Source organism: Dermochelys coriacea, chromosome 12 (genome assembly GCF_009764565.3).
Source record: "Dermochelys coriacea isolate rDerCor1 chromosome 12, rDerCor1.pri.v4, whole genome shotgun sequence".
Lineage (NCBI taxonomy): Eukaryota > Metazoa > Chordata > Testudines > Dermochelyidae > Dermochelys > Dermochelys coriacea.
This window is the reverse complement of record NC_050079.1, coordinates 30,955,087-30,978,270: the sequence shown is the minus strand read 5'-3', so window position 1 is coordinate 30,978,270 and position 23,184 is coordinate 30,955,087. Positions and strand designations below refer to the sequence as shown.

Genomic DNA, 23,184 nt, shown 5'->3' with positions numbered 1-23,184 from the left:
CACTCACCGGGGATCTAGGAGGGTTCAAGTACCTTCTCCAAATCAGACAGAACATGGATTTGAAACCAGGTCTTCTACAGCCTAGGCAAGTGTCCTAACCAGTGGGCCATTAGCTATTCTGAGATCACCTTTTCTCTCACTGGCTGTCCCCTCTGGTTTTGATCAGAAATTCCATCATGGACCTGAAAGGCCCTTCTGATTAAAGTTTCATCAAACCCAGTACATTCCCGTAAAAAGTTTTAATGAATTGACATAACAAACACCACTAACAAAAAACAAACAAAAATGTTTTGTCAAAAAGTTCCTGGCCAGCTCTAAAAAATTATATGTTTGGCACTGTCTACTTAGATTATAAATACTTGGGGCCAGGGATTCTCTTTTGTATAGCACCTAACACAGTGGGATCTCTGTCTTGATCAGGGTCTCTAGGTGCTAGTTTAATATAAATAACAAATATTATGGTCACCTGAACTGCAAACTAAATGGCTACAAGTAGTGATCAGCCAGTAATTCCCAACAAAAAGTTCATTCTGCCTCTTTATCTCTTTGCAGAATATCTGTGAGCAGACTGTTTTCACTGAATGTATTCATTATAGTAATATATTCAACTACTATATTTTCATTAATCTGTCATGGTTTTCAATAAATACCTTTTTTGCATGCAGGAGCAATGCTACATATACTACACTGGTTGTGGTTAGTGTCATAATCTAATCCCTCAGTGCATGAGCGATGTGCATTTCCAATTTTTTTTTTAGTGTCCTTCAGATACCACTGAAAAAAAAAGATATTTAACAGCTGAATGTAATTAGTACATGTGAGAGAGGAACAAAAAAACCCTCAGCTCACCAGTGTGTTGGAGAGGAGCTTATTTTGATGTATGAAGTTTCAGAACTCATGGGAGCTGTGTGTTGATGAAATGGAATACTGCATGTGTGTGCTTTACTGGCTATTTGATGCATAAAATGTAGACATTATTTAATGGTCGAGGACTGGAAGAGGAGTAGACACTTTCCTCACTTTAATGCTGGGAAACTTCAGTAACTGTGAACATTGCATATAAAGGGTGTTTTATATCATTGTCACTTCATTTTTTTTTGCCAGAACAATGGGATGTGTTGAGGCAAGAAAGTAAAACATAGAATTAATTATATGTTAATAAGACCAACTACCTGTGACATAGCTTTATTACATTATTAAACAAGCTAGCATAGAAGTTTGAAACTAAACATTGCTCCAGGAACAAATAAACCCTGCACTACATTTAAGGGCAAAAATCAGGACCTGGATACTTAGCATGGTCAATTAGGGCTTAAATATGGATGTAGATACTTAACTTTAGACATCTTAGCTTGGCACTTTAAAAGTGTCTAAGAGAGTAAGGCTACCAACTTCTACTAATATCCAATGAGAGCTGAACCCTTAAATCCCTGATTAAATGCCACCCCTATGTTTGAAAATTGGAACCAATGAACTCTCAGTTCTGCAACCCAAGAGTTGCCCAATGGTGCCCTACATTAGAAAATGCTGGACTTTAGAAATCTGTGAGAACATGAATGAATACGTACATTTATAATGGAAACAAAATGTATGACCAATATGAAAGGCTTTTCAATTAATGACACTGCTGTAACTTAATTTTGGAAATCTTCCCTCTTTTCAGCAATCCCAGATGCTTTCACTAAAAGGGAGACTGGTGACCTTTTAATGGTGTACATAGAACCACACTGACTTTTATGACATAACTGCGTAGTGATCAGTAAGCCCAGTTATCCTGTTAAACTTTCTGTACTGAGCAGGATACGTTCTGTAAGCCTAGGAATTCTTTTCAGAAAATATTCTTTTAAGAACAAATCACCAGACTCCCTAAAGAAGAAGCAGTTTCCTTATGTTTTAAAACCTTGAGCAATATAAATAATCCAAATTAATAGGACAACTGAAGGAACCAGCAAACACATTTGCCCACCAGGTGAAACTCATCATCAGAAATGTCATGCTGAAAGCAAGGACACACAACGTTTATCATCATCTGCACCACCTCACATTAAGTGAGGCAAATTTGAGAAAATGTGCTTTCCCAGAGTATTTTTTCTCCATGCGCAGTATCAGGTTTAAGACTCTGGAGAAAGGTTCAGGTGTGTTTCTAGGATAACCATAAGTAGCTTGCGGATGCAAACAGCAGGCCAGAGGAGACGGGAACAGTACAATTTTTAAAAACAATATTGGATATGGGATCCAGGTGGAGCAATTAAGAATAATATTAAAAAACAAACCCAACATGACCAAAACTTTGAAAGAGCTGCTGCAATGTCACACTCCAAAATCTGTACATGAGAATGTCATTTGTAACTTGCTTGCCTAACCAATGGGCCCAGTTCTGCCCTTAGCTGTATCAATGCAATTTCATTTGCTACACAGTATCTGAATCAAGCTGCTGTAAAATGCACGCAAGTAGAAGACTTTGCAGTGTTTGGGTGCTAAAAGTTCATATTTGTTAAATAAGTCTGTGGCAGCTTGTTTCCTCAAGGTGCAAGGGAAAATAAAACCAGACCATTTTTTGCCACTAGATCTCACTGCTGTTGATATTTATTGTAACAGTTATTCAAATGAGAGCAATCTGTACTGATGCCTCTCAATTGTACATCAGTGCATCCTGGTGACATTCCCTCTAAAACAGAGGCCCCATGCCTTATTTATCACATCACCCCATTTGAGTTGAGTTCACTGGGCTCGAGTTTAAGTGGGGCTTAATGATAATCTGCATTAGACTCTCTTTCTCTGAACCCTGGTTGAATTTCATCCACAGGGCCTGTACACCATTAGCTCCAGCAAGGAACTGCTGGAGTTGTGTAGCATTCGGAGGCCAAGCAGACTTTCTTATCCCTAAATTACTGGTTACTGATCATGCTGAGTGTTTGCTGTTTGTATTTGTCAGCTCAGAAAGTCAAAACAGACAAGTAAGATTCACTTTAGTTTTTGGTTTAGTCAATTTAATTTTCTGCTTCTTGTGCATTAACACAGTGATAGAGTGTATGGGTTGCAGACACTGCAAGGGAATGTTTACTTACTTAAAAATGATTTCCATTAGAATAAGGAAGCCAGAGAAACATTCTGATAGGCTTGCTTTCATACAACTTTGGGCCTAATTTGTCCTGAGGGGGTTCGGTGCTTAAACTACCACTGTGGTATTGATTTTAGCCCCAAGAGACTCAACAGAGACACAATGACCATCACAGCGGCATTGCACGGCTCAGAACCGGCACCAAATAAACATTTCCACACACTCGAGGAGAATAAGAAAAGGCTGCCAATATTGCTGTAAAGTAGTACAGTGCCTGTGAATATGAAGCATGTCCTCCTGTGTAGCAGGAAGAGATACTGATGAGTTCTCTCATATCTGTCCAGCCTGATGAAGACTTATTTCCCTCCTGCTTCCCACTCCAAGAACTATAGCTGGGGAGGGTGGGGGGGAGAAGCAGAGGGAGGATGAACGTGCATTGTGGGTAGGTGTAGGTGTAGATGTAGGTGAGGTAGGGTACTGAAGGCTAAATCATGATTGTAGCTGGGAAGGGCTGTGTTGGTGGTAATATGCATGTGAGCAACCATAACTGTTTTTAACAAAAGTTTTTGATTATTTAATTTACACACACGCACGCACGCATGCACACATGATGCAGTGGAAGAGCCTACCCCAGTTTATTTTCCTGTGGGGGATGTTATGGTTGGGAGCTTAGAGCTGCTGCTGTTGGATCAAAGCCATTTCTGTCCATCTGTATTGTGTAGCATGCTGAGAAGAGCAACACTTACTGCCAATGGGCCTTGGTAGAAGAGGAAAGGCAGAAATGCATTTGCGTTAAAGGTCAGAGGATGTTCTGAAATAGGTTTCATGACAGCTGTGTTTTTTGGAGGTTTAGGGTTTGACAGCTGCATCAAATCTTCTCCAAGACCACCATGTTATTTCTGTCAGGATACTCCATAAAAACACAGAGCTGTTTGATTTGGTATCCTCTTTACTATTTGTTATTATCCTTTTCTTTTTAATAACTTCACATTCCCTCAAATCTTTTCACTATGAATTATACCCACCATAGCTGGACAATCAATCTGGAATTTAGGATCTCTTTACTCATCCAAGTCAAGGCACTTATTTTAATCAACAACTGCAACTTGTGGAAAACCGCCTGATTTAATACTCTCATCTCCTGCCAAATTAGATTTCCTCTTTCTTCTTGTGAAGAAATTCAGCAACACGTTATGTCACTGAGTCCTCAGATATCAGGGGGTAGCTGTGTTAGTCTGTATCCACAAAAACAACAAGGAGTCTGGTGGCACCTTAAAGACTAACAGATTTATTTCAGCATAAGCTTTCATGGGTAAAAACCCCACTTCTTCAGATGCAGATGTTATTTATACAAAGAAGCACTCCAAAAAATTAGATGAGACACCATCCAAGTAGAAAAGTGAATGGGAAATCCAGACTGGTCGGATGTCTTAGGTCCTGTAGTTTTGGAATTGATCAGTAGACATTGTTTGTGATTTTGAATATCTAAGCTCTACATTTCTTCAAAGAGAACCTGAATGAGGCAACATTTTAAAAACAGGATTCCTAATTTAGAAAATCCATTTGGGGGATAGGTTTGCACTCTGAGACATTTAAAAAACTAGACTTCACCAAGTGCCGGAAAAATGTCCTCTAGTGAAGAATCCAGCATCACAGGAGGTTATATTAGATCAGCAACTTGTTCTTTTTCCATCTCTAATTTCTATGATTATATACAAAACCATGGACTTTTAAAAACATCTAATATTATTTTCTATATATACAATGCTCCCATAATACTGGTTCACAGCTGTCTGGCTTTCCTACTGGACTGCTGATTGCTGTGGGTCATTAATGCTTCATTTTGCTTCCAGGCACCCCAGGTAAGGATGCTAGTGCTAATGAGAATTCTGACAATTATTGATTGTGTCAACAGCTGTATGCAAACACAGAAGCTATGCCGCACCACATGGCAACTGCGAGAAGGATGCTGCTCAGCTTCCCTGTGTCAAAACACAAAACCCTTTAATTAATAAAACCCTTATATTGCACATGGTGACTATCTCGGATCCCTTACATGAGTAATAAAAAAAATAATCACACACAGATCCACTATGTCTCAGGCCAAATCCCATGTGTAGGCCTTTATGTGGTTGATTTTTTGGATGAACATTGGCCAGTCAATTCACCTGTTTTAGTATGCTCTGAAGTTGTAGGGAAAAGATTAACATGATTCAAAGAATCATGACTACATTATGAAAACTGAAAGTCCAACATGTGATGATGCCTTAAGATTTGAGGCATTTGAGATCAATTTGGAGTAATCAATCATGTATCTTGTCGACATTAATAGGATTAATATATCCATGGTATCTAATGCCTGAATATACCACAGTGGAACGCACAGTAATTAAACAACTCTTACCTCAAAACTTCCACAGGTTTTAAAAGTATATATATTTTAAAACACAGTTATAATTATAATAACAGCAAATTTTCAACTGTGCCATGATCGACAGAGAGCCAAGCATGTTGTCTAATGAAAATAAATACACATTTTATATACAGCTCTTAAAAGATGTACAGTAAAACAGTAGAAATGCGAAGTATTGTTGGTTACTGTACATTTCCTTCTAACAATGATACTTTGAATTTGTTGGATTACCTGTTAGAGCAAAGGGAAGATTACTGTATCACATTAGCTGTGCTAAAGCCCAGTGGCAAAGCAGACTCTTACTTTTGAACTGCAATAGTTCTTTTTCATTAAAAATGCACACTACCACATAATAACCACACATTCTTTGTCTCGAGTGACTAGGATAGTGATGTATATTATGGGGCTCTGGGATAGTTTTATTGTAATCACTCTTTGATTAGTGCCTGGAAAGCAATTATACATGAAAACAAATCAAGAATTTAGCAAAAAAAATTACAATTAAAAGTAAAATATCAGAATTTAGGAGCTGATGGACAACTAACTGGTTAATTAAAGGCACTCCCATGAATAAACAACTTGAATATGACCATTTACGGTTCCTATATCTGTTTCTTTATCTATCTAAACATGAATAAAAATATTGATTCCATTTCTGCTTAGAAATAAATGACTTTTTAAAAGGCTGTTGAAGTAATAATCTTGTCCTACTTTATTGCTATCAGTTCTAAAATGAGACTGTAATGAAACTAAGGAGCCAATCCCCTAGTATCATTCCACCTCTTTTAGGAATTGCGCTATATCAATGTTGCTGCCTAAGTATGATTTTATTAATAGTATCCATCTGCAATTAACTGCAGCACCTGATTCGTTTGGAATGCATATCTTCATGAGAAGAAGTGCAAGATTAAATATGATGATTGTCTAATTTGAGTGACTGCAGCTAACCAATTAGTAGTTTCATTTTCTGATTTTTCAATAGCAGTTGCAACAAAATACTATACATATATAAATCATTTCAGCAACTCTACAATCATGGAAGACCAGGAATGTCACCAATGGAGGAAGTAATTTTTTTTATCTATTATCCAATTATGAGAATTATACATACAGTGATCAGTTTGTAACTTAATTTAGTTTTAACCTTGCATTCCCAGGGTCCTTGGCAGGGCTGGTTGAAAATGTTTAATTGAAATACACAAACAAAACAGGTTTTCACTGAAACAAAACATTTTGCAGAAATTGTCTGCTTTCCCTGAAAATTTTGGATTTTTGTTGGAAAAAACTGTTAGGGGTTCTTTTGGGGCATTTTTCAGCTGCAACATTTCAGTTTTTGGTTTTCTTGGTGTAGTTTTTCGATGAAAAGCTAAAATTTTCCACTGAGAAATTTGACAGAAAACAAGGACTTCTTTTCATTAATATCAGGTTGGGGCTTTTTTTGTTTTGTTTTGTTTCAGAACCAGCCCCATGTTCCAATCCCACATTTTCCATCCAGCTCTAGACTTTGGTGCTGTCCTTGCCCTTATGGATCAATCCTTCAATGTGCTGAACACCTGCAACCGCTACTAAGTTAGCGGGAATTGAGGGTGCTGTGTACCTTGCAAATGATACTTCACTAATGCACTCTGGTGAGATTCCAATTCAGGAAAGCACTTAAGCGCCTACTTAAATCTCAACTTCAAGCACATGCTTAAGCAGCCTTCCTTAATGGGGATGCTTTTTTGAATCTGGTTTTAATAGTTTAAGGACATCTTATGCCTGGAGCAAATAATCCAAAATCATGCTTCAACTGTTTGTTGTTTCACTCCATCTCTTCTTCTTTATTTTCTAACCCCTCAAACCTGTCAGCTATTCTGCATTTTTAAAACAAGACCTAGCAGTAATCTCTGTTGAGGTGCTCATTGAGGTTTGCTACTATTCAGTTTCCTTTGGAATTTCTTTAAGCGCACACAGTCATTACAGTATAACCAAAGCAATTTACTTGCTACATATATAGTAAATGTTTAATAATTTGCTATCCAAATGGAAAAAATATATTTCTAATTATCTCCTGTATCATTTTGCAGTGTGGAAATTAAGTGCAGCTTTCCTATGAAACGATGAGTAATGCAACATAATTAAGTGAATCTTGCAAAATCCTCTTTTGAATATTATTTGAATCAATAGGCTCCACTTCAGCTACACAGCTCAAATTAAGAAACAAGCCTCTGGGAAGTTAAAAAAGAAATCTCAGTGTAGCTGAATGCAGAAACATACTCAAGTCAAAGTAGTACCAGGCACCATTTGAACATTAAACTGCTCCCTGTTACAACATAACACCTGCGGGAGCTTTATATCCATGTTAGTAATGTGGATGCTCGGTACAGAGACAACAAATGCAACATACCATGGGAAAAAACTTACCTATGGGAACATCGAAATAAAATGGTTTCATCATCCTAAAAAAGCTGATCAGCTCAGCAGTACCACATATTTTATAAAAAACTTATTTTTGGAGATGTCTACACTGCATCTGGGAACTCAGGCTCTGAAGCCTGGAGGGTGAGTTTGAGAGGCCAAGATCCTACCCAAGTCTACACAGCTGTTTTTAGAGGGCTAGTGCAAGCTCTGCTAGCACAAGTCTGTGGACCGGGACTGGGATGCTTTCTCCCAGACACAGTGTAGACATGCCAGTAAGACCGTGTATATCCTTTATGAAAACAGAATCTGGGATAGGAGGCTATTGGTACAGAGGAATGATTCAATATGCTTTTCCCTCCATCTGGGCAAACCCCAGCCAATGGCTCAAAATGACATCAATAGATTATGTTTCCATCTTTAAACCTTTCATGTGCTTCCCTTCCATACACACCTCTTTCTAGAAGAAGGCATGTTTACTTTGGGTTGGTGGAGGACTTTTGTGCTAATTGTCTATGTTGGCGATTTCATTCCCTAGGTCCCTCTGGTGTAGGTTATTCTTTGGGAAGTGGCTGGAGAGAAACCCAAGTGGAGGACAGGAATCCTTCTTTCCTCTTGTAAGTAGCAACAGCTGCAGCGTGACACCCTGAGTAACACAGTAACCCCTTCCCTAATTCTTGTAAGCAGCATCCCGTGTCTTTCCCCAGTACTTGTGCTACAATGTGAAGTACGAGCCTCAATTAAGAAGCTACTCAATACCACCACCTAGCTGCTGCTGCCTCCTTTAATCCCTTAAGGTGATCCTGCTGGAACGAGGAACAGACTACACATTCACACACAAGTGATAACCTTCCACCAAGAGAAAGTTCAAGCTTCCCAAAGACAGACTTATGCCAAAGGGTGGTGAATGAGCTAGCCATATAATCCCCTCTCAGAAATCCAAGATGCACAGAGAGTAGGTACATATTAGGGAATGAGGGGGCAGGGAGGACTGTGGTGAGACTCTGAGCTTTTCCTGAATCTCAGCAAAAATGACATTGGGGCATGTGGGTGAAGATTGGGAAAGTTTTGAATGTTGCTGAACAGGTTTGTCCATTCCCAGTTTGAATTTGACCCAGTCCACACATGGAATGAGTTAAGAACATAGGACTGGAAGGAATCATTTGGGTCACCAAGTCCAGTCTCCTGCTATTGCTGGTGCCCCCATCATATAATCCCTTCCATAAATCTATAAAACTCTATCTTAAAACCAGTTAGGTTTCTTGCCCCCACTACTATTGGAAGACTGTTCCAGAACCCAACTCCTGTGATTGTTAGAAACCTTCTACTTTCCAGCCTAAATGTACTCCTGGCCAGTTCATACCCTTCTGTTCAGTAGTCTCAAGGTAGCCTGGGACATTGGACAACAGCTCTGCTAGTGTAACCACGGATCTCACATTTCAGTGAGATGGCAGTCACCACCTCCAGCAGGACATGAGAAAATGCATATTTCAAATCTCTTCTTCGGGGGCACTGGATTATTTTGTGACCCAGCACCGTAACCTGGCCCTTTCTTTAGGCCTATGTGTCTAGGCTGCATGTAAACGTTGCTGCTTCTCTACGATCCAGCCTTTCCCGTTTCCACAGCTAAAATTCTCATCCAAACCCTCCTCTTGTCATGTCTTGACTACTACAACAGCTGCCTGTCTGGCCTTGATAAACGTCATCTTGATCCCTTCCTTCTTTTATCCTTCTATAAACATCTTCTAGAGAACATCTGCAAGACTCACCATCCCAGCCACTTCACTTTGCTTCCCTCTTTGCATCCTTCCACCAACTCACCCCGCTCCTTGCATCAAACACAAATAACTTGTTCTCACTTTTAAGGACTGTTATGGCTCAGCCCTACACTAACAATAACCTCTTATATGGTACTGAGCCATCAACCACCACCTCTGCTCTGACAAGGCCAGCCTTTATCACCTAGCCTTAAACACGTTCATGCTTTCTCCCATGCTGCCACTTGGGCATAAGTGGATCTCCCCATAAAAATATGCAAAGCCACTAATTTAGTGACCATTACTACTGGCTGTCATAATGGTCTTCAAATTTCTCCTTCAGTCACTTCTGTTGTTATGCCTACAAGACATTTGACAATGGCTTGGCAGTCATGAGTCAGGACTGTTGCTTGGTACAACAATCATAATCATCTCATCATTACATAGTAGTCTTCCATCTGCTTGTTGTTGTCTCCTTTCAAATACTAAGCTTGTAAATTCTTTGAGGCTGGGACTGTCTTTTCGTTTTATCCTGTATAGTGTAATGGGACCCTCATCCAGTTCTAAATGTGGCTGTTAGACACTATTGCATTACAAATAAATAACAGTAATACTGCCATTTTATATCCCACACCAATATAGCCTCTTACACAAAAACAGAAAAGAATAATAAGAGATAGCACTAAGCTTTGTGCAAATGCTAATGTCTGTCTTGAGACTCCCCTTGTGCCAGTCATATACCCTTGAAGAACATGGCAGGAAATCAGCTAGAATAAACACAACCTTTGGAAGTATTTTACAACAATATAAAGCTAAACCGTTTAACCATGAGGCAGGACAACGTTTTTGCTCAGAAGCTAAATAGTTCTCTTTGATTAGTACCAGCAGATACTTGGCTGCTTCAGGATCCCAGGAGAGCGAGCGAGGAAGGGGATATTTTAAAATATTATACATAATCCATAATCTGGCCAAGAGACAAATGAACTTTGCTAAAAGCAACAGATTCAATGTAGACTTTAACAGACATGTACATTTTCAGTTATGGTTATTATTAAAAAACAAACCAACAAAACCCAAATCCAAACCACAGCCCAGAATAAAAGGAGGAGGATAGTCTTGTGGCTTGAATATTGAAGGACTCCAGAGATCTGGGTTCATTTCCTGGCTCTGCCACAGACTTCCTGGGTGATCCTGAGCAATCATTTAACCTCTCTGTGCCTCAGCGCCTCATCAGCAATTGAGGAATAGTAGTTCTCTACGTCAGTGGCTCCCAACCTTTCCAGACTACTGTAGCCCTTTCAGGAGTCTGATCTGTCTTGTGTACTCCCAAGTTTCACCTCACTTAAAAACTATTTGCTTACAAACTCAGACATAAAAATACAAAAAAAGTGTCACATCACACTAGTACTGAACAATTGCTTACTTTCTCATTCTTACCATATAAATTATAAAATACATCGTTTGGAATATAAATATTGTACTTACTATTCAGTGTATAGTATATAGAGCTGTATAAACAAGTCATTGTCTGTATGCAGTTTTGTTTGTACTGACTTTGCTAGTTCTTTTTATGTAGCCTGTTGTAAAATTAGGCACATATCAAGATGAGTTGATGTACCCCCTTGGCAACATGTATTCCTGGTTGAGAACCACTTCTCTACCTCACCCAGGTGTTGTGAGAACAAATCATGTGAGTCACTCTGATACTGTGGTGATGGGAACCATCTAAGTATCTAGCCAGAGGAGTGTGTTCAATTGAACTAAAAAGTATGTTACAAGGAAATCAGAAGCCATGGGTCACAGACTGTGTAGTGATAGAAATTACCAGGAAAGGAGAAAAAATAGAAGAATATGTCATGATCTCATTCTAAGATGTGCAGTTTGGCTTAGTGGATAAAGCACTAGAGTGGGATTCAGGAGCTGCTTCATTTCTTACACTGCCACTGGATTGCTAGGTAAATAACTTAACCACCCTCTGCCTTGTTTTCCCCATCTGTAAAACAGGAATAACGATACTGACCTCTTTTTAAAAATATGTTGAGATCCACAGATGAAAAGTGCTTTGCGGGAATTATTGCTCTGTGGAAAGGGAGTTCTGCTCTGTGGTTAGAGAAGGCACCTGGGACAGTTTCCAGGTCTGTCACTGATTCACTAGGTGACTGTGGGGTAGTCGTAACCACTCAGACTCATTCTGTAGAACGGATATAGTATTTACCTACTTCAAAATGGCATTGTGAGGCTTTACTAAGGTTTGTAAGGCTCTCCAGGAGAATGGTATGGATATGTTCTGTGCAGAGGGGAAAATGCCAGCTCCTTGACTAGGGAGGTCCACATATTTAACATATAGGGACAAATTCTGCTCCCACTTACACCCATCCAATTTCATTGACCTTAGTCATGGGTTGCATGGGTGTGACAGAAGGAAAGGAAGTAGGAGGAGGTAAGAAGTCCATGAGTCTCTGGACTGATGAAAAGGTTACCATCTGGTATGTTTAGATTATACTTGCGGGGCTATTGGGCTAATAAATATTATGCCTCAAGGTACCTCTCTTAGAGGACATAAACTGAGATGAGCTTGCTTGTCATTCTTGATATCCCAATGAGGCAGATGCTATTCACTGGGAGGATTTTAAAAACCTCCTTCTCTTTATTAATCTCTTCCTCATCCTCTGTCTGCAGCAAAGCAGTAAGGCTGCACAGGTTTATGCGTCTGTCATAGGAGTCAATGCAGGCTCTTTCTATCACAGAAAGAAGAGCGGGAAGAGCATTCCTTACCCGTAATTAATCCCTCTCTCTACCCTGGTACTTCTGCTGAGGAGCCAGCAGCTTAATCATGTCTGCAAATCACATGGATAGATCTCCATGGTGACAGGATCATGTGGTATGTAAATATGAGCTGGATGGCCAAGGTTACTTTGGCAACACGAGTGGCACAGATAATAATCCAGATCTTGTTCAGATTTATGAAGAGATAATCTGAATAAAACTTGTCCATTTTATATTCTAGGGCTGGTCCTATTTCGCTTCTGTTAATATCAGACCAGAGCTATCGCTATTAGAATTACGCCACTATCAAGAATATTTAGTTAAGCAGTGAAGAAAAAGCCTGCTGCAGCGTTTATTTTAGCGGAGATACCCCTTAAGCAAAGCTATAGTACTATAGCTTTCAGTAGCATCATAAAGCACCCTGATTTTTACCATCAGAGAAGCTGCCTTGGTCTACTACAGACTTATGTTGCCCTTAATAAGAGTTGCAGGTTGCATTATAACTGCAGATGCTCTGCCCAGGTCAGAAAGGGAGCTTATCTTCACTTCATTACCTCGGACAGAGTCTAAGGTTTTTAATATAAAGGTTAGTGTTTCAGTGTTTTGATAGACATTGAGGATCACAGACCATGTTTTAACAAGCAACTACTGTGAGCATGGAAAGGAGCCATCGCTTGTGGTTCCCGTCTTACATCTGGCCTCTGTCTCCAGCACTGAATGTTTAGGAGTTTAGCTCTGTTTCAGAGTAGCAGCCATGTTAGTCTGTATTCGCAAAAAGAAAACGGAGTACTTGTGGCACCTTAGAGACTAACAAATTTATTTGAGCATAAGCTTTTGTGAGCTACAGCTCACTTCATCGGATACATTCAGTGGAAAATACAGTGGGGAGATTTATATACACATACAGAGAACATGAAACAATGGGTTTTATCATACACACTGTAAGGAGAGTGATCACTTAAGATGAGCTATTACCAGCAGGGCGGGGAGGGAGGGGGGGGAAGAAAGAACACCTTTTGTGGTGATAATCAAGGTGGGCCATTTCCAGCAGCTGACAAGAACGTCTGAGGAACAGTGGGGGATGGGGTGGGGGGGAGAAATAACATGGGGAAATAGTTCCAACCCTCCACACAAAGATGGAATACAAGCCGTCAGGAACAGTATCCCCGATAATGTCATGGCTAATCTGGTGGCTGAACTTTGTGACTTTGTCCTTACCCATAACTATTTCACATTTGGGGACAATGTATACCTTCAAATCAGTGGCACTGCGATGGGTACCCGCATGGACCCACAATATGCCAACATTTTTATGGCTGACTTAGAACAACGCTTTCTCAGCTCTCATCCCCTAATGCCCCTACTTTACTTGCACTACATTGATAACATCTTCATCATCTGGACCCAAGCATCTGGAAAAGAAGCCCTTGAGGAATTCCACCATGATTTCAACAATTTCCATCCCACCATCAATCTCAGCCTGGACCAGTCCACACAAGAAATCCACTTCCTGGACACTACGGTGCTAATAAGCACTTCAATCTCTCTGGTCACTCGATTATAGACCTGAGAGTGGCTATTCTTCAACAAAAAAACGTCAAAAACTAGAGATTGCTGAATTGGAATTAATTTGCAAACTGGATACAATTATCTTAGGCTTGAATAGAGACTGGGAGTGGATGGGTCATTACACAAAGTAAAACTATTTCCCCATGTTATTTCCCCCCCCCACCCCACCCCGCACTGTTCCTCAGACGTTCTTGTCAACTGCTGGAAATGGCCCACCTTGATTATCACCACAAAAGGTTTTCTTCCTCCCCGCCCCTTCCTGCTGGTAATAGCTCATCTTAAGAGATCACTCTCCTTACAGTGTGTATGATAAAACCCTCATTGTTTCATGTTCTCTGTGTGTGTATATAAATCTCCCCACTGTATTTTCCACTGAATGCATCTGATGAAGTGAGCTGTAGCTCACGAAAGCTTATGCTCAAATAAATGTGTTAGTTTCTAAGGTGCCACAAGTACTCCTTTTCTTTTTGTGTTTAGCTCTGTAACTGTAAAATCAACAGAAGGCTCTCAAAAAGCCAAAGAACAATGCTGCCTTCTTTTCTTCATGGCCACTGGCTTCAGTAAGGGACAACGCAGAGCTGCCTGGCTCAGCGGTGCTTGTGGGAAAGCTGGGGCCACGGGTGTGCATGTGCCCTGAGTGAACCACCGCTAAGGAATGTGTAGTCTGCTCTCCTGCTTAGAGGGGAGGGGCAGGACCCTGGTCCCTTTGAGAGAGTGCCACCCTTAGTGGGATGCTCAGGATATACTACATTCCTTGGGGTACAAGGACAATTTTCTTGTGCCCATGCCCTCCCACACATTTTCTGTAGTCCTCCAGCCCTTTGTTTGTGTATTCCGTGCCACATGGATTTTGATGAGCACCTTCCACATTTGTGCAACAACATGCATCAGATAATATTGGGAAGCTTGTTGGCTTAGTTTAAAAAATAAAAAAAGAAAAGCTTTTCATTTATCTTGGGAGTTCTTGACTGGAATGCTTGACTTTCTTAGGTCAGGTCTTCACTACAGACTCTTACTGGCATAGTTCTGTTGAGCAGGGATATGATCTCTGAGCAGAATAGCGATGGCAGCAAAAGCCCCTAGTGCAGATGCAGTTAGGCGGGCAGAACTGTGCTTTTGCTTATTTTGCTCATGGGATGGAATAAGCTTTCCTGGCAAAAGCACAGGAGTGTTGGTATAAGCTGCATTCACACTAGGAGCTTTGCTGGTGTAGCATAGTGGGACAGCTCTCCTGGCAAAGTAGACCAGGCCATAATCTAACTCACTGAAATACTGTGTGTGTTGTGTGTGGGCAGCGGGGAGGGATGGGGATGGTTAGCATCCCATAAATGTGATTGCTTTGGCCTGTCTCCTTCTTTTCTAGAAAGACTTTTTCAACCAGTGCACTGGTTCTAATGAGTATCCTCCTATCCCCTTAGCTCCACTGGGAGACGAGGGCACTCAGCACCTCATAGGATTGATGGGGGATGGGGGATAGTGTAAAAAGGAAAAAAAAAGCAGGAAAATAAATTCAGGCCAACTGGGGCATACACAATCTGTGGCTTCGACACACAAATGAATGATTGGGCACCATCATTGGTGCTTTCACTTGTGCAAAAATTCTTGGGGGCTCTAGAAACTTTTGCACCCAGAGTTTACATAAACATTAATTTTTAAAAAGTTCTGGAACATGAATCCAATCAAAAATATTTGACAAAAAATATCAAAAAATGGTTGCAGTTAGTTTTGTTTTCTATGTGATGCTAGTAGGTATCTTTTATATAAAAATGATCCTGCAAGTGAATGTATGAGATCCAAGATCATTTTGTCTGCTATATAATAACTTTCCCTGAGCCCCTTGTTTTAATTAGTGTTAGAATGACAAGATCTGATATTCGGAACATTCGCACTGACTGTTTGGCCATGTGTGTGAGAATATAAAGTCATTTTAAAATCTTCTATACTCATGTATTGCCATTCATGGCTGCAATGAACAGTTCTGGCCTCTTCTCCCTTCTCCTTGTGCCTGTCAATTAGGAGAGCACTTTTCTCTCAGGATTGAGGAACAGCTTTCAACCTCGGTCTTGCATTGCCATGACAGCAAGACTAAAAATAGGCCCAAGATGAGAAAAATGTCAAAGGACTAGACACTGATGCTACTGTCAATTTCTGACTCTCCAACTCTTTCCTCACTTACTAAAGCCATCTATTAAAGTGACAGGTCTTCCAGCTACTGGGTTAAATCCTGAGAGCTTTACTTTGCTTTTACTCTCTCCTTACTCCTATAAGTAAGTGGGTATTTGCTTGAGAAAATCCAGAGGAAACACAGAGTAAAGGGTTTTAATTATACAATAATAGAGCTGTCACAGAGCCCAAACCTACAAATCTTTACTAAGGCAAATTGAAGTCAATGGGACCACCTGTGTGAACAAGACATAAAGGTGGCAGGATTTGGCACCTAGTTAGCCATTTGGTTCATTAATTCAAAGGGAATTTGCCTGAATACTACCAAGGAAAAATGGGAAAGGATCTCAAGATTTGACTCATTGACTTCAGTGAGAGAGTAGCATCCCTCAGAAGGCATTCAACACTTTGGATAGTGACGTCCTAGCTATTTGGTAGACGTACAATATACCTGCACTGGAAGTTGAGGTGCAATTACCAGTGTAGACAGACAGACCCACGCTAGCTCTGATTGAGCTGGCACACTAAAAATAGCAGCATAGCCATGGTGGCACGAGTGTCAGGATGGAGGGGATAGCTGCCCTGACTACATACCTAGGATCTTGGATGGGATTGTATTTGGCATGGCTAGCCCATCCTGCCAGCCACATTGCAACAGCTACTCCATTATTTTTAGTGTCCTAGCTTGATCAGAGCTATCATCGGCATGTCTACCCACGCTGGAAATTACACCTCTAGCTCCAATAAAGACCTACCATGACTGCTATTTAGAGAGCACTCTTAGATGAGATCATGTGTGTTATCTCAGCTTCTCAGTATGGAAAATCCTGACAAAACGAGAAGGGCAACTCATTTGATTTTCATTCGGGGTTAAAGATAGTATAAATTCCTTGGGAATTCAGTGGAGAAGAAAACTTTCCCAGCACTACTTTTAATCTGAGTATAATGCATACTATTGCAGTACATGGCATTATCCCAAGTTATTAATGTACATTTGGAGAAGACAGTCTATTTTTGTTAAAACAAAAATGGGTGCATTGCTAATTAATACAATACATATGCATTTATGCCCTCCTTAGTGTCAAGGCAGTTCTGAAGGTGAGGCTGGGTAGGTGAGGCTCAGGTGAGGCCTGGGTGAGGCTCAGGTGTTTTCATGCCCACACCTGAGAGATGGGTGGGCATGAAAACTATTGTCTCATGAACCAGGATGAAGTTTTGAAGGACTCTACGCTGCAAGCTTCTGCAAAGCAGACATGCAGGCTCCTTGTTAAGATTAGCAAACTCTTAGAATCCAGAAAACAGAGCCCAGCTTGTCCCCTGCAGTATGGCTGCCTGGTGCCACACCACTAGTATCAAAACACTCTTTACAGTCTAACACAGTAAGTAAATTCAAGAGTCCACCACTGCACCTGCCTCCTTGTCTACTTGACCATAGATCTTGGACCTGGCTCAATAGGTTATTCACCAGCTTGATCAGAGTTGCTCAACCATACACTGGCTTGACCTGGTTTCCTCCCCATGCTGTGACTGCAGGGCAGCATCGCAGACAATAGCTCATGTGGTAGAAGAGCACCCAACCCAAAATCTGGAGGGTGGTCTATAAGGCCTAGCCTTGATACAGAGGCAATCCTGTGGTTACAGACCTGGATGTCAAGCAACAACATCTGCATCTGAGAGAATGAGTGAGCGAACAACACAGCCCTAGAACAGATATAGCCTGACTGAGGAGGATCAACTGTGTTGGAGGCAGATAACCAGTGGTGCTGGTAGAGTTGTTACAGTGGTACCTACAGGACCATTCCTCCTGCACTAGGAGGTGTGGCTGGGACATTCCTGCATGCTGAAGTCTTCCTGCTATACTGATTCTTTGGGATTTTTGGCAGCTGGCATGTTAGACCATCCCTAACTTACACCAGGAGTCCACCTTCAAACATATCATCCCCAGGATGCAGGGAGCTCAGAGTTGGCTTAAGGTCACTTTTGGACCTCCCTTACACATTTTGAGTTGTGGTGGACACTTCTTGGTGGAAGCCAAGTGTATGGGCCATGAAGTCCAAACACTCCTGAACTTTGGAATGTTCAAGAAATTGGTCCATATGTTGTGGTTCAGATCCATCTCCACTTGGTTGAACCACAGATGAAACTCCTGTTGACCTCAGTAGGAGTTTTGGCAGCACACACCCTGAAGGAACAGGCCCTTTGTATTTAGTAAACATGAACTAATCCTTGCAGCTAAATTAAATGCATATTTGAAGCACCATTTAGAGACTATTCCTATGGAATCTACATCACAACTGTTGGGAGGATTTATAGCAGGAAATAAAGTTTATGGTGTTCTTCTGATGAATTAACATGTGCATGGAATAAGAAGATGGTACAGTGTAATTAAAATAAAATATTTTATGCAGTTATTGACTAGCAAAACCCATGACATCAGTTTTTTAAAAATATTGTCTAAACAATGTATCCTTGTGATCTTGCAAGAAAAATATGCATCATGCCACAAATACATGTCACCATGATACTGTTTCATATAAACATGTTCTAATAGTTAAAGTCCTCAAATAAAAAAAAACACAAAACCAAAAAAAAAAAAATCCTACTCAAACCAAACCAAAACTGCCATTTAACAGTAAGCATCCCTTGCTTTTCTTATTAATTAGTTTGATTCTGTTGTACCATCCTACAGATTACTATTGCTTTCTAATTATGATACTCAGGTGATAGAAGACGAATGCTGTTGATTTCCCCTTTTCCTCTCCATCTTTTCTCCCCACCCCCAAACCTTGCAATGGTAATTCTGTCTGGTAACTTCTCTGTGGGAATCTGGCAAGTAGTGATCCCTCTTTACACAGAAGAAACAAAAGATCAGAAACAGTCTTTCTTGGATCATATTGTTTGGCAGCCATGTGAGAACTCCAAGTCTGAAACACTTCCAGAACCACAGTTTTTCACACACAGCGTCTAGACGCTGGCAGGACACTTTTTAAAGACAACAAAACCTTTTCTCTGACAATCTATTCTGAATTCCCTCTCAAATCTGACCCATTGAAGGCGTTCTGAGTTCATGAATAGTCTGTTTCTAAGCAAACATTCTAAACGGGAAGAAATGAACTTGCTAAATATGACCCTCACTCTTTAGCCGGTGAATTTTCATCACTGTCTTGTCAAATAGTAATATTAATCCCACACAGTTTCTTGGTGTGTGCTCAGATGTAGCAGAATATAATCTTGGTACTTAGATTGTTAATTCCTCAGGGCAGGGACTTTTCGTTCTTGGTTTATATAGCATCTAGCACAACGGAGTCCTGGTCCACCACTGGGATTCTTATGTGTTACCACAATATATATAATATTGTAGAGGTGGGGTAGTCTAGTGGTAGAACGTGCAACTGTTATTCGGGACTCATGAATTCTACTCATGGTTCCACCATTGACTCAGTGTGTGACCTTAATCTCTCTGCCTCAGTTTCTTTATTTTTGGTAGGATCATGTTTACCTACCTCACAGAAGTGTTGAGCATAATTAACTTAATATATTGCATTGTGCTGCCATACTTTAGTTATGCTTGGCCGTTCGTGCTGTTGACTTTTTAAACTATGTGAAGTTTGACTAAAGCATATGGGATAGGTACCTATTTTATCCAATCCAAATAAATAAATATAATCTAATGAGTGTAAAACAACCTGAGATCCCCCTATGAAAGATGGTATCAAAGTACTGTTAAAAAGTCAGAGCATAAAGAAATTTCTGACGATGGATGTTTCACTTATTTTATTAATTATGCTAGTTAGTCAGTTTTACCCATTTCCCTTTGGCTTATGTGTGTGTGTTCATGCAGGGGAGGGATTTATAGAGTTATTTTATGCTGCTATGATGACAATGAATAGTTTATTTTTACAACTGTCTGCAAACTTCCCCAAGAGGCCAGCTGAAAACCCCAAAGTCATTTTCTTGCTCCTACTTAAATTTTTCAACACTGGCCGTTTGTTCAGAGTTTTGTTTTTTTGACAGCAAAGTGATTTCTTTTGTATCAAGGAGGAAGTTCCTTGTGTGTTGATCAAGTGAGGGAGTTTGTTTTGGTTTAAGTAGTACATAAAGCTCTTCAGAAAGAACACACCTCTCTTCCCATCTGATATGTATTCAACTAGAATTTGACCGCAATGACTTGTCCAGCCCCTTGGCCCCAGTGCAGGAAAGTGCTTAAGTCCGTACTTAAGCATTTTGCTGACTCAGAACTATTGTCTTTAAGTGAAAAGGATTTAATTTCTCTGACTCTACAGACATACAGTTGATTAGTCAAACATGAAAATTAAAGAAAATGAAAGCACGGGCAAAATTTCTCATGGCAAGAATTGGGCCTGGAACTTACTGTAACTTACAGTTTTGGAATGAACACTGAGGAAAATTAAAAAAAGAAAAAAGAAAAAAAAAAGCCCAGTTCTGCCTCCTTTGTCGCTATCTCTGAAGCATTGATCATATATGTTTTTGCACCTTAGCTCAGTGAGATGGGAACTAACTGCCATTCTGGTAAGTGGTCTCTTTCATATTTGCTTTGCTTCAGAAACATTTCTGCTGTAAGTATGCAAGGCATTTGATAAGCCAAAGAAAGAAACTAGAGGAAAGGTCAGTTAGTTACTTATCATATACTGTGTGGCTGAGTAAATCCAAGTGCAACTTCTCCACCTGCATCCAAACTAAGGCTAATGCATACCCTATAAAAAAAGCTGACCTCCTTCTTGGGGGCTGGCTGTGTTACCAAAGTAACTCAGAATAAACACAAGATAAATCACAACCTAAGCCTTTTCCTTGGCTAGACTGCCCTTAGAGCTCCTACCATAGGCCCTGATCTAGCAGATTATTGGAGCACATGCTTCACTTTAAGCATATGAATGGCAGTTGAATTCAATGGGAGTATTCACATGCCTGAAATGAACATTGGATTGACATCTTAATACACTGCCCCCAGATCCTTACTATTCTGCCAGACTGCTACTCTCACTTTCCTTCTATCTAGGGTAGGGATTATTGAGCCATACCAGTCCAAGGAGATAAAAGTTAACCAGAAGCTTCTTGCAGGGTTCCAACACCTATTAGCAAGGTAGGACAATATCAGAATCCTTCCATCCTACTACACCAAATGCACATATGAATTCATATCCAAAGCAAGCTGGAATGGATGAGTGGCCCTACGGTAAATTTGGATTCCCATGGATCTTGCAACATAGATTAAAACCAGACGAGTTGAGCACCACTGTTAAGAATTCTCAGCAGGTCCACTGGCCAAAATACAACAGAAACATTCAAACAGTCTTTTTCCTGTGATATTTCCAGTACCAGCTGTCTGGCAGGAAGAGTAGTGAAAAGGAGAGAAGAGAAAAACAATGAGTGATGTCTTGGGCATAGAACTGTGAAAAGCCAAGGCTGATGATATGTCTGTAGGCAATGGATTGTCCAGGTGGAGAAATGCAGACACAGTTATATTGCTAAGGCCAAACAAGTGATGCATAGTTTACTGAAGTCTGCCACAATGTTGTTTTACTTCTGCCCCAGAACTCCATGGGTTACGCCTGCTAAAAGATGCGATATTAATGATTTGTCTAAGCTATCATCACTCTTTTCTAAATTTAATTGTTCCACCCAAGCTTTAATGTGAGCTCTTACTTATTCCTCTAGGGGAGAATCTCAAGGCCCTTTCCCCTCTTTCAAGCAAAGCTCCCACTAAAGTTGATGGAAATGGTAAGGCCCCCTAGGATTTAGCCCACAGTCAAGTACAGGAGAGCGCTCAGCATCTATTGAAGGAGTTTCTCACTAGTTTAATGTGATCTTCATTTCAAAAAACAAAATACATATGAGCAGGGATTTGGAATGGTCTATGTTGAATTAGGCCTGACTTCTTAATACCATCACCCACATTTCCAAATTGCTAGTGGTTTAATAGCATGTCCAAATCCTGCCATTGGATGCTCAAACTGGCACTGATAGAAAATGTACAAAGTAGGGATTTGCACATCTACACTACATGCTGATTTGAAGGTCCCAGCGCAGATATCTTGTTAAGATGCTCAGGTTTGAAAATTGTGCTTTGTATGTGAGTGAGTGTTAGTTCTAAAACATGACCTTTTAGAAATCACCATAAAACTATTCAGATTTTTATTTCTGCTATTTTCTCTGAGTCAGTAGATACACAACATTGATTTGCCCTACAAAACATCTAAATTTCTGCTCAGTCAAAGCAGAATATACATACAGGAACTTTTTGTATTGATAATTCATCAGATGTTTATTGTTCATTACAGATAATGATATAAATTACGTCATTCCAACACTATAGCACCATATAAAAACTCAATCATCATCTTAGAGTCTCATTATATTAGCCTAAGAGATGCCCAAGAGTAATTTTGCTTTCAAAACTATTCTTGGGGGAATGAATGATACAAGCCATTTCATTAGTTGAGGACACTGACTTTAACTAACAGTTGTAATACAATACTAGAATACTGTGTTCTATTGAGTTAAGTAGAATCAAAAGAGATTCTAGTGTGTCTGGTATGTGGCAAAAATATATGACTAAAAAGTAACAATCACTGGTCCCAACTGATGGTCTACAATATTTTTAGAAAAGAAGAATTTAATCAGAGTCTGTTTTAATAAATGAAATAGCTTTTAATAGCAGGACTTTCAAACCTTATGACAGAGGGAACTTTAGTTAATTAAAAATAAAACAAACAAACAAACAAACAACCCAGCAACACCTATGCCAGCCTAAGACTTCAGATGGCATAAGGATGGAATAGTGCACAGCCCAGCTTGTTGCTTAGGGCCACACACTGGACACTCATGGACTGCTATGACAGCCTTCAGAGACAACACCCACACTTAAGTTACCTGGGGTGTTTTGGTGGATGCCAGAGAATGGGCCAGGAGGTATCCAGACTCTGTCAGACCCCTTACTCCAGGATAAGTGCACTTCTTACTGGTGGAGGGGTTTGTAACCTGCCAGCCAAGAATACTGAATTTGTTTTATACTGACCTTTTTCATGTTAGTATTTTGA

At 40.2% G+C, this 23,184-nt stretch overlaps 1 protein-coding gene across 2 annotated transcripts in view; it reads right to left on the bottom strand.

Annotated features, from left to right (window-relative positions):
• VAT1L (vesicle amine transport 1 like) overlaps positions 1–23,184 on the bottom strand; it is a 96,128-nt gene that overhangs the window by 9,886 nt on the left and 63,058 nt on the right. The window lies entirely within an intron of this gene.